We start from the raw sequence: 13,203 nt of genomic DNA on the forward strand, positions 1-13,203 counted from the left end.
GTATATTCTGGCGGGGTCGGACGCATTCAGCGCATTTTCTAGCTCATAATAACGGTTGATTGCAGTAAAGGCAAACGTGAACTAGCGGCCAGTGCGTTCGACTTGAATACAAAAGTAAATGCAAAAGAGGTCCAAAAATGAAGCCCACCGTAATGGCATTTCTCATACCACGCATTTGAAGAACTGAAATATTGCCCAGTGTACTGTGTTAGTACACTGGGCAATATTTGGTCCCTCATGCGTAAAAGAAATGAATAATATTGTTACGGCATAACATAGACTCGGCACCCACGGCAGATCGCTTTCAAGAAAGGGCACGCGCGGCCGCGCTCAGCCGTGCCGCACATACGCAGCCACCGCCGGAATAGAACCACCCCTCCGCTCCCTTGCGCGCGATGGAAGACAGCGCGCTTCCTCCTCGCCCTCTTCGCTTGCGCGCACGAGATTGAGCTGCCATCCCTCGCCATTCACCCTCGCGCATTCGCTCGCACCTACGCCCGCGGCCGCGCTGTTATCGCACTTCGACTTTATACGGAACATCACGGCGACGCCGACGGCGGAAATTCGTCCGGAGTGTCCATGTAATGGCTATCGCGATTAACGAAAAAAAAAACACGAAAGAAACAGTGGTGTGAGTCCCGTAATTCGTAATTTCGGCAAAAGGAAGTTGTGCTCCGATGCAAATCTTCTCACGTTACTATTAAATAACTCTTCTCTGTGAATAAACTGAAATAGTCATTGCGATCTGTAATGATCCCAAACACGATACTACCGAGGTTCTAATTAATTAGGTACTATATGGTTAAATAGAATATTTCAGTACATCATATCATGTGCGACATGAATAAGTTCGAGTGAAATCTGTCACGAGCCCTTACTGCTAAAATGTAACTGTCGTGCGGTTACATTTAAGTTGGCCAGAAAACTAATGTTACAGTTTCTGCAAACAAGTATACTGTCGTTAGTTCTCCTTGGCAGAAAAGAACGTCCGCCAGATCATTCCCAACGTCAAACGCTTCGTTGAGACGCTTCAGTTAGAACGCAGGAGTACATGGTGTCAACCAGGATTGCCGAGTGGGGCCGATAATTCAATTCTCATTCATTACGTGGGATTGCACGTGGGAAGAGAGTGGTATAATTCTATTCCTCTCAATACCGTGGATTTGAAAGTCCGAGCCAGTTCAGATTTCAGGAGTGGCCGCATGCTGCCATTTCATTCCTTTAATTCTGGCAAGGTGCCACAAGGTTTGAAACACGTTACTTAAAAAAATAAAAAAAACTGTAATGGTTCCAATGTACTGCACACTGGGGTTTAGCAAAACTGACAATCACTTTAGCGTATGCCAAAGAGGGTGAAGGTGAAAGCCTGCGCGCTCAAGAGACATTCATTAAATTACTTGACAATCTCGTTCGAATGCGTTGTTACTTCTTATTACTTGTTTCTCCCACCAAAGGTCGTGGTTGACGCTACCTTAATTAACTGTGCCTTAACTTCGCCCTAATTAACACCAAAGGTCGTGGGTACGACTCCCACCAAAGGTCGAGAGTGTGACTTCCACGAAAGGTCGTGAGTACGAGTGCCTTAATTAACTCCATATTAATTAAGTGTTCCTTAACTTCGCCTTAACACCAAAGGCCGTAGGTTCGACTCCCACATAAGCTCGATTGTTCGACTCCCACCGAAGGTCGTGGGTTCAAGTGCCTGAAATAACCCTATCTTAATTAACTTTGCCTTATTTTTTGGCACGATGAGTGGCATCGGAGCTGGCTGTGGAAGAAGACAACGAACGCGCGAGCAGTGGCACAAGCGCGTCTCTGCGCGAGGCGACTCGGGGCTCACATGACTTTCTGTACCACCCGCCGCGTTTTCAAGGTCATCGTCTGATGAGGCACTTAAGGCTTTCGGCTTAATAAATGTAATAATGCACTCATGGCTAGAAACCGTTAAAGGAAGAAAGTAATCCAACAAAAAATCGCCTAAATTATAAAAAAAGCAAACGACAAAGGACATACTTCAGAAGTATTGAGGCACAGAAATAATACTATTAAAAATAAAAGGAAATATTTGCACAAAAGTTTCTGTGTAGTCAAGGGGAACATGTATGTGCTAACACTTCGAAATTAATTAAAAAGTACCCTACAACTGCAGAGCGAGAGGTTAGCAGAGTGTTTCACCGTCTGAAACCGGAAAAACGAAAAACAAAGTGCTCTAGGTATAATAAATGAAATCAGAAATGTGCGTCACTACTTAGTGCGGAAAATGTGATGCAGTTTTTGGATTCTTACAAACACCAACTAGCTGCGCTAGTATTTCAGAAAATAAAGTGAGATTTCGAACTGTTTTCTAATAGGTTCCTCAACAGAAATATTTTGCATAATCTGCATGTTGTAGCACTTGTCGGGCTAATACGTCACACTAATATAGTGTGCAGTCAATAAATAACCAAGTTATTGCACGGCGCAATAAACATCCTCTTATCATGGAACGTACATGAGAGACCACTAACATATATGCAATTTATAAAGAAATTTGCCCAACATTGATTCGCCACCCCTGCCCTGCGAAAGTGGATGTCCAGCGAAGCTGTTGAAAACCACCACTACAACTGCTGAGGGGGGTGTGCAATGCTTTATTGCTTTCGAGTAATGGTAATTTAGGGTAATAGGGGTAATGGTAATTCTGACAGCACGCCGCCGTCCATAGTGGTGCTGCAACAATGAAATCAGTTGCTATAGGTTGGTTCTTCTATATACGAAAGGCTAGTGACGTCATGCCCGACGTCGCAAGCTGCCGTCGCCGCGGCAGCTTGCGCAACTGTGATCTTTACCGGGAAACGTATGCGGGGAGCGGTACGTGCTTTTCATTGTTATCAGGAGCGCCTTATGATCAATTATGTGGTTCGGATGCTTGTTCTTCATTGAAACGTATGCTGTACCGTATGTTGTATGCGTGATTCCAAAGAATGTGTGCACTTTTCGCTTCACTTTGCCGAGTGCTTGAAGCCTGCTTACCTTCAGCCGCGGGTCGGCCCGGTATTGCACAACCTCCGGGATCGGCCCACATTTTTGCTCACGGACGACGACGACGACACGAAAAATTCCAACCAACTAGAGGGTAACAGCTTCGCTGTAAAAGCACCGGCATCACCGCTCGATGGAATTTAGTGATGCATGACTCAGGTTGGTGCTGGTTGGCGGTAGTAACGCATGACTCAAGTCGGTGGTGGTTGGCGGGGGTCGGACTTGCACTGCCGATACAAAGGCGCCGATGCAGAGAAAACGTGGTCTCGAGCAACCGAGTTGTGCCGTGGCTCGCGCTACATGCAGACAACATTCGTATGACTGATCGCCTTATATGCACTACTGGTCCGCCATAATACCGCTACGTATGTGCTGGTTAACGTAACTCTGTTCTCCTCGGAATGACGCAATAAAAGCAACGAATGCTATACCTAAATATCGGAACGTGTTTAGTTAAGTTTGGCTGGGCATGTCCGGCGACCATCTTTAATTTTGATGAAAAAAGGTTCTGTTTTGCTGCCTGAATTCCGAACACAATGAAATAAATCTTATAGTTTTACTGAAGAAAAAATGTGATAGCGCCCAGTCAGTCAAAAGCGCCTTTTGCGGATTTTGCCGGAAGCGTATTTTGGTTAGCTCACAAAGGAGTGTTGGGGCTCCTGCTCTAAGAATTTTAGTGAAAGACTGCAGGTCAAAAATAGTAATTCTAACAGATTATCACGGAGCATCACCGCTACAACGCGGAGGTTTCCGCGTTGTATTGCTTTCAAATTCTGACCAGCCTGTTGCCATAAAAGTCGTTGAAATTTGAGGTAAATATGTTTACCATCACCGGTGGAGGAAATTTACGAGAAAAGCTCAAGTTTGGGCATGTTAGTAAATTAGCGCTACATTAAAAATATATTTTAAAAAGAAGGTCATCTTTGACTTTCTTGATCATTGCCCAAATTAAGTGCATTGACATCAACTAATGCAATCTGCAAATAGGCGTTTAATTATTCGTATGGTTGTGGAATTGCAAAGCAACAACTGTGACCGAATAAATAGTACCGCAGCTGCAACTTATGAGGTCTATGCGGCGTGCTCGTATTTGCAAGTTCTTTACCTTTACACGACACGAAGATGCTCCAGGATTGTTTGGAAAGCGTGGGCTGAGAAAACAAAAAGATTTTTTGAGTGAAAACGTTCAGCACGTCTCTGAAAAAAGATCACAAGAAACAGTGCATGGCCGCAGAAAAACGGGTTAGCTTCGTCGCATGGTTTTGAGGACCTCCTCCTAATAGCGGGCCTTTGAGCGCACCTCTTGTGTGCGGTTCATGAGAAACAGAGTCGAGAGGATCCGAGAAGAATTTTGCCAGTCGAACGCAGTGTCGTATAACCTAATGAGCGAGCGCGCAGCGGAACTTAGCTATAGGGTACACGAGTGAGCCGGCATGCACCCTCGGCCGTGCATCGCGAACGGCAACTTGGAAGGAATAGTCTCTATGCACTGTTGTTGATGGAATCCATATGTCAAACTCCCAGCGCCTGTTTTAGATAGTTGCTCTCCACTCCAGCAGTTCGTCTCACAATGCAATTGTACGCGCCCACTGTGTCGCGTTGTATGTCTCAGTGGGAAATTGGCGCTGTGTATGGCCATGTGGCCCCTTCGTGCACCGTGTGACAGAGCCCATGCATTCTTATATTATCCATCCGTACCACTTCTTTGTTTTTTTTTTCTAACCTTTCGCACCTATTTTCCGTTTCCCCACTACAGGTATAGCCAACGGAGATATCCTCTGGTTATCTCACCGCCTGAAATGCCAAAGAGAGAGAGACAGAAGAAAGAGGAAAGGTAGATAGGTTAACCAGAGGCACTGTACCAGAGGGGAAGGTCCGGTTCTCAAACGCCAAGATTGTATTCCATGCAGGCAAGGAGCGGACCGACTCCCATGGGTCTTCATTTGTGATTTCACTGAATTCTTGCAGTTGAATCAACGTCACTTTCGGCAGTTTTGTGTTGAGGGCTTCTGCCAGGTCTGAGGCGCACTTTATAGCTGAGGCGGCACGTCACCTGGGAGGCTAAATAAAGCTGCTTAGTGTCTGACAACGCCTGCAGTCCCGCGGCGCACGCATTCGTTCTGCGATAAATGCGGAAGCAGTAGGCTGGACTGGGTTGTTGTGCTTTAATGGGTCACGTGACCACTTTTGATCGTGATGGAGCTCGATACGAATCGAAATTCTCGTCCGCGATTGGCTCCTCAGCGCAGCTTGAGCAAAGGAGCCAATCGAGACAGTGAAATTCGAAAGCTTTAAAAGCAATTAACTCATGCAATGGTCTTCTTTTGGACACAAACGAAATCATTTACACGATCCTGTAATAAGAGCTGCTCGCAAATTATGTGACCCACTTATCTCTACAAATTCTTGTTGTCGGGCATTACTAATGCATTAAAAAAAAAAAACATTAGCAAGAACAGATGGACACGGGTTTGGCGACCCGTTATTTACGTTGTTTTCTGGGCCTTTTTATCACCGGAAAAAAAGTACGAAGTGCACAAGGGCGCGCTTCGCCCTTGCGATCCGAACCTCTCGTGCTTTTCGTCCTTGTGTGTTGTCCTGTTTTACGTCCTGTCTTGCAACAAAACTAATGAAATGCCAACTAGATAAATCAGTCACACTTCTTTGAACGTAAGGCAGTTAGGTAAACACCGTCTCAACGTCACAGCTACCCTGCTCGATGCACAGCAACGTTAGCACCGTTAATTTGCTTCCTAGCACGTTACCGCTATTTACATTATTCGACGTGCACAAAATGCGATGTACTAAAAAAAAAAAAAAAAGCTTTCGTTCACTGAAGGTTGACACGCGAAACTGTTTTATATAGTATAACTGTATTCTATGTCTGACGCGCAACCGTGCTAATAGCCATGAACAGTGCTTCTCCCGAGTGTCTGTTCAATGGACGGAGAAAGTGTCAACAAATTCACTCATACGAAATGCGCACCTAGCTATTCCTTTTGTGCATTGTTACATTGCCTACGTTTGACTAGAATACTCGCAGTAGCAATAAGAAGCCTGATGCATAAACTTCGCAGGAAGTATCCGTTTTATATACAGATTTACAATTCTCACGCCAAATGCCGCGATTGCAGTTCTGTACATAATACAGTGCCTGCCATAACATAACTAAGCAGAAAAGGAAAAAAAAAAGTGCTTTGAGCGAATTGTTTTGTCAGGACGGAGCGTCGCTTGACCACTGCGAAAGGTGCCTGCTCACGCTTTTTCCGCTATTCTATTCTAGCTGACGCGTCCGCGCGCATAGACCATAGAGAAAAGGAAAACGACGCTGCAGGGAAGCCGACTTCCACAATTATGGAAACGGTCCGAACGAGCGCTGACAAAACAACTCAAGTTTCTTCCGAGCAGACTTTTATTCATTCGTTATTTACATGCGGCAACACTCAAATCAATACTTGCTCAGAAAGCTCCATGGATTAGTTCTTCCAATCGCTAATGCCTACGTAGACGTCATCAGGAACGTTACCCAATGATGTTGAGTACCGAAAATATGGTAGAGATGGAGGACGAGCACTGGGGATACGCGCTCGAGCACACTGGCAGCCAGCCGTGCTTGCCGATGGCTGCGGCTCGCCAAAGAGCGTGAGCGGCACTGGAAGGAGGTGCGTGCGCCAGCCCCTTGAATATGCTTCCTATGGTTGTGCCGATGAAACTCTGCGCTCCGCGGCGGGCCACCACCTCGCACACGAACTTCGACACGCAGGTGTTTGAATCCAGAAGGCCGACGGCCTTGTATAGCGCGTTGTCAAAGCTCTGAGGCAAACTAGCGCCACCTTGGTTGTAGTGGCCGGCGTGGATGTGATGGTGGTGATGGTGGGTTCGCCTTCGGCGTACCTGCGAGGCGAAAAAAAAAAAAAGTGACAATGAGTCTATGAGCTGATGGACACGCACGCACGCGTGCGACGAAATTATCACTAGGTCTCTCTTACACTGGTGAAAATTGTCCGATTTGACGCGAGATAAGATTTATAACATAGAACCGCGAGATGCGCGTTTATGTTAGAAAAGACGGGAGAACGAAATACCGGTTTGAAATTGACTACAGCATATTATTGCGAAGACAAGCTTCTTGAACTTTTACTGAGCGACAATGGCCCGAATACGAATGTTAACGTATTACATTAACCAACCTGTCAACGCGGAATTAACGAAAAGAATGATGCATCTGAATGAAGATACATCATAGAATTATGTATCCGGCTAAACTGATCGTGGAGGTAGAGCGGAAATGCAAATGACGTTTTTGAAGTAACACAATGATTGCGCCTTGCACTCAGCACGGTGCGACTTGTCCGAATGGTCCCGAAGTTTTAACGCCTTTCCAACTCATTCGCTTGGCCGAGTTCTCACTGTACTACGATGATTAAGGTATAATTCCTCGATCTCGCGCCGAGACCCTGCCAGCTTCACTCGCGCAAAAAAAGAAAGAAAGAAAAAAAGGAACGAAACGAAAGGGAAAGGTCAGGACCGAGGTGCTTCGGTTGACTTACCAGAGCTCCGGTTGAGTTGGAGGAGGCGACTGCGGAAGCGTTACCGATGAGTCGCTCCTGGTCGGCGAATTCTCCACGACCATCGGCTCGGACTTGGACGGGTCTCTGGGCATTTCTGACAAATGCGTGGTTGTCAGCGTCCGTGGCAGCGTTAAATACAGGACTGGTTCCATTGGTATTGGTGGCTGGACCGGCGACCGAGGCTGCTGCGCCCAGGTGAAGGTACGCGATCAGTATCAACATCGCCGCACGGAGCAAGCAGCAAGGAATGGCAGATGGACGGGGCGCCCGAATCATTTCTCGCGGCTCGAGTCGACGGTGGCTCACCTACGTCACCGGCGCGCTATAGTCTGGTGTGATGGCAGGGAACAAGGGTGTCACGTGACGACTGCAACGACTTGTGGCGACAGATTTGAAAGTTCGCACCTATCGCGGGCCTTTATAACCCCTTGAGGCTTGAGCGGTGGTGGCGGAGCAAGGAGCAGAGAGGGAGGGAGAGAGAGAGAGAGAGAGATCGGACTTACAGGGGTCGATGAACGAGTGTGCCAGTGTGGCATTCCAGGAACTGAACAGCTGAACAAAGGGTGCCGAGAAAAATGCTCATGGAATGGAGGACCAGACAAGTGGGAGCGGCGAAGCACCTTGTGTGGTGTTGGCCGTCATTGTCAAACCCCCTAGTCGCATATACCTCGTTAGAGAGTGATGGGTGGCATGAAACATGTGAACGAAGAGTAATGACAGAAAGTTTATGAAAGAGACAGGGACTTCTGTGGAAGTGAAGAAGGTTAGCTTGTGGGTTTTTGCACGTGGTTTGTCAGACCACTTTATCGTATGCCAGTGCTTTGTTACCGGTTCTTGAACTCTCTCGTTAATCCGCGTGTTGCAACTAAAAAAATTGAGTTATTTCACCCCCGTTTTACGGCCTGAAAATCTGGGTAGGGGGGGGGGGGGGGGTCAGAGAAAATGAACAGCGGTAAAAATAAAATAAAAAGAAACACTGGCAGAGAACAGCGAACAAAGAGGGGCACACGCTTTTTCTGCTACATATCCTCCCGGCTTTTTTCCGTTTCTTCCTTTTTTTATGAATTATTTTCTTGTCGAAGTTAATTTCAACTTTCTAGCGTGAAAAAAATCATTACATAAAATTTGTGAATTTACGTGCCAAAACGACAATCTAATTATGAGGCACGCCGTAGTGGGGGACTCCGTATTAATTTTGACCACGTGGAGTTCTTTGACGGGGCATCCAATGCACGGTATACGGATGTTACCCGCCAAGGTGGTATAGTGGTTTTGGCATTACGCAGCTAAGCCCGAGGCCGGGCGCTGGATCGAATCCTAGCCGCGGTGGCCGCATTTCGATGGAGTTGAAATGCAAAGACGCCCGTGTATCGTGCATTGGTGTACGTTAAATAACCCCAGGTGGTAAAAATCAATCCGACGTCGTCCCCCACTACGGCGTGCCTCATAATCATGTCGTGGTATTGGCACGTAAAACACCATAATGTGATATTTTTTTTACACGGTTGTTTTCCGCATTTTGCCGCCATCTAAATGCGCCTGCCGTGGCCGGGATTTGATTCTGCGACCTCGTGCCTACAGCAGCCTAACGCCATGGCCGACAGGCCACCACGACGGATCCCTCTTTCGAGCATGTCCAGCGTATACTGTGCCGCGTTCTTTTGTCTGTATGGAGCGTATCTATTCTTGCCCCGCTCTTTCACTGCCAAATCGTACAAATGAATCACTGGCTTCCCTTCTCAATAAACCATATCGCGCTGTGGCGGCAAACAAGAAGAAAAGAAAGAAGACAACAAAGTGGCGAAAGCCCTGGACCGCAGAGGAAGCACGAGCGTTTATTTCTCGTCAGGTTCAAGATTGCGTGTCAAGTACAACGAGCTCCATCGCGTCTCTTAATTTTCGCGCCGCCGTTAATGACCTCGGCCGGCCTGGTGGCAAGGCTAATGATGAAGGCAACGCATGCCGATGATATGTGTATCATAGCGTGTTTTTGAGAACCGTACCGCACAGCATATATGCCTAGCACGTGACGGCGCCGCACGCAGCTTCATTCGTGGCTAATTGAGATCTGTTCCTCGTTCATCAACTAAGGCGCCTCTAAAGTAACATGATTTAAGGCAGCTTACCATATTCACAAGCGCTCTTCAAGTATCTACAAAGCATGCTATTGTTGTCCTCCGCTTAAACGGCAACATGACCTTCAACAAAAGTGGCATATGGTGTTTGTTTTATTGGTCATGCCGAATTGGCGTGGAGTCTAGAGCAACACGTGGACATGAACACAAGAATAAGAAACGAGACACGTAAAGCGCTTACATTAAACAATGAAATTTCATTTTTGCATCCACCCGCCGTAGTAGCCGAATTATTGGCCCTGGGGCTGCTCTGATGAGCTCAAGGTTGCGGTTTTGATTCCGGTGGCGACGGCGGCGGCCTCATCTCAATAAGGGCGAAATGCAAGAACGATTTTGTACTTATATTTAGGAGCACGTTAGAGAACCCCATATGCTCAAAATCAATCCGGAGCCTCCCACTACGGCGTGCCTCATAATCAGATCGTTGTTTTGGCACGTAAAATTCCACAATTTATAGTTACTTCAACTTTTGCATAAATTATGCTTTGGCTTAGGGAGGTGCGTCACATAGGAACATGAGTCAATAGAACCACCTGAGCGATGACAACGAAATAAAAAAAAAGCTTTTTAAAAACGTGACAAAACAATAACCGTCCAGCAACGTATTTAACGTGATGTACGCGTACAGCTTTCCAGGCATGTGCAGGTATTTATGTTCCATAATGAACAGGGATATTGACGACTCGCCGATGCACAGATCAGCACTGGCTTGTCATTTCTGCGTGAGCACTAGCAGAACCATGGATGTGGAAGCTGTTCCGCAAATGATTTATTACGATGCATGCAGGATAGATGCGGTTTTGCACGCGGGCACCAGTTCCTGCAGGAGCGAACGCACGGGACAAATAGCTTAATCTCTATAATTCCCAGTCATTCAGCAAAAATGGCTAGCTTGTAGGCGAACAATGTACGAATTCGTTTCAATTTATTATTTGGCCAGTCTCGGCATGTTTTTGTAGCATCATACTTCTTGACTACAGTGAACGCAACACTGTACGTGTGTCTAGTAACCTGTTGTTTTCTTGTCTCATTAGCATCATTGCCATGATGCTGCAGATAATTGAAAACAATTGTTTATCATTTATAAGCTACTCAGTGGTCCGGGCTTCAAATTATGAAAGGTATTGCACACATGTAATAGCGGGCGGACTCCGCGCAGACTTTATATCTGATGTTTCTTTAGAAATGAAACGATTATTCGATGCGACGATTTCAATATTCGCATACCTCTAGGTATCGCTTAGCCAATCCACAATACGCCCCTGCTTCGTGAAAGGCCGTGCGGCCGCCGTTTGGTACTGGTGGAAGACAACATGTGAGTTCATTACGACGGCGATGCAAAATCAGAAGTCTTACTTTCACGTTGAGTGTTTCAAATGAGATTTGATAGTCTTTGTCAGGTGAAGTTAATCTTGGCGCAAATATAACGCCATAAAATATTCGGACTACGTGCCGCGCAAGTTCAATCAAGTGCGTTTTTGTTTCACACCAGTTCGAACACGTGGCGCGCCATCTTGCCTCCAACCGAGTCAAGCACACGCCACGTGCTTGCGGCTTCGTGCTACATGTTTACGTCTACGATTGGAGTTATATTTGGTGGAGAAGACGCCTGCGACAAAAATATAGTTGCCCGCATTTTCTAACTACATCCAAATACATCAATCAATCGGCACTGGTAGCGCAACTATAGATGGGACGACCGCAGAAACGAGGCCCACGTGGCGCTTCGTGAGTCTGATTCCGGCGGTCACCCGTCGTCTATATTGCGCTGCGACTTAGCTATATTTAGGCAAGACCACCAAGCCCAAATTTTTGTTTTACTTGTAGCGAACTAGAAAGTTACGATTGATTGATTTAACGTCCTAAAGCAACTTTGGAGCTGCCTATCTGCCTGACGGGGCCACGTCAGGCAGATATGCTGCCTTTAATCCGATGCCTCTGGACAGTACTTATATATATAAAAAGAGTGAAAGTTGCAATTAAAAAATTAAAATATTCCACAAAATTAAAGGAGAAATATGGCCTGACAATCTGGTGTATTGCTTGATTGACCCAACCACGTGGTTTTCGGTGCATGTCGTGCTGTATCTCTGCACAAACTTCCTCTATTTCCGTTAGCGAGATTTACCACGTAAATGAACGAATTATTTAATTAGTGCCCGGCACTCATTAGCTCGATAACTCCTATCTGAATACATGGGAACGGGAAAATAGTTTTTTCCTTGGCAACCACTGCATCGATTTGACGAAGTTTGTTGCATCTGAAAGAAGCAAAATGCAGTAACTGTAGAAACGAAAGTTTAAGTTTAGGCCAAGAAGGATATAGAATTATATGACGTTGTTTGCTGTACCTTGTAAACCTCGTAAAAGTGGAAAAAAAAAAGAAAGTATGGCAGTCACTCTATGCTTCCGCCTTATTTTTCATCGCTTGTTCTTTTTTTTTTTTTTTTTTGGTGTTCGATTCGACACAGCTTATTCTTAAGAACCATGAAAAGAAGTATTAACCTCACTGATGTTTTCAGAAGTCAGGCCACCTTTGTTATGCCTTATCTCGAGGCGTCGTTTCACGAGTCAAAAGTTGGGGGTCCTTAGGAAGACTCGTGCATATGTTGTTTACGGCAGGTTTCAGTACAATGAGCACGGTGCGCATCGCGGGACATTCCCTAACATTCAGGTGCCTGTCAAATCATAATCACCTGTCAGTGGTTTGGCTCAAATTCCATTCATCATTCTCACAATTCTTTAAGTGCGCGGGTTGTCAAGCTACCCTTCGGAATGATGTGGCGAGCCTGCCTTTATGCGATAAAGCACCCGCCTGTCGCTTCATACCCCTCCGTCGTCGCCTCTCTTCAATGCTCTCACAATGACAGGGACGTCAAATCATTGTGGTACCAGGAACCGAGAGTCCATTCCACAGGAAAAAAGAAAAGTGGAAAGGTGGCTTGCTGTCTGGAATGGGGGGTTAAAACAGAGTTTGGAAGGTCCTCTAAATATAAAGACGCCGAAAACTAAGGACAACGCTCTCAACAGCACCTGCCATGTGGCCGCTGTGGCGAAGGGGCACACCAAAGCCCCTCTGTGCACGTTTTTGCCAACCGGCGCGTGGAATGAGATGCTTGAGGGCAGACTTCAGTAGGCACTACTGTCTGATTACTTATTTAAAGAGGACGCGTTTGTAGTTAATAAAATAAAAAAACAAGCGTAATAAATACGACCGCAGGCGGTACAGGAAATGACAAAACAAGATCTTTGTCTTCCTTTTTGTTTCTCTTTCGCCTGCGGCCACGCCTGCGGGCCACTAATCACGAATCCTTGCTGATTGGCTTATCTTTTTTTGGGTACGAAAACATGTCCTGCCATGTGGGGTATTGATGTTATGCTTTTTTTATATATAGACTAAAACACAATTTAAAATTAAATTCTGGGGTTTTATGTGCCACGACCACATTATGATTATGAGACACGCCGTAGCGAGG

This window comes from Dermacentor silvarum, chromosome 3 (genome assembly GCF_013339745.2).
Source record: "Dermacentor silvarum isolate Dsil-2018 chromosome 3, BIME_Dsil_1.4, whole genome shotgun sequence".
NCBI classification, from domain to species: domain Eukaryota; kingdom Metazoa; phylum Arthropoda; class Arachnida; order Ixodida; family Ixodidae; genus Dermacentor; species Dermacentor silvarum.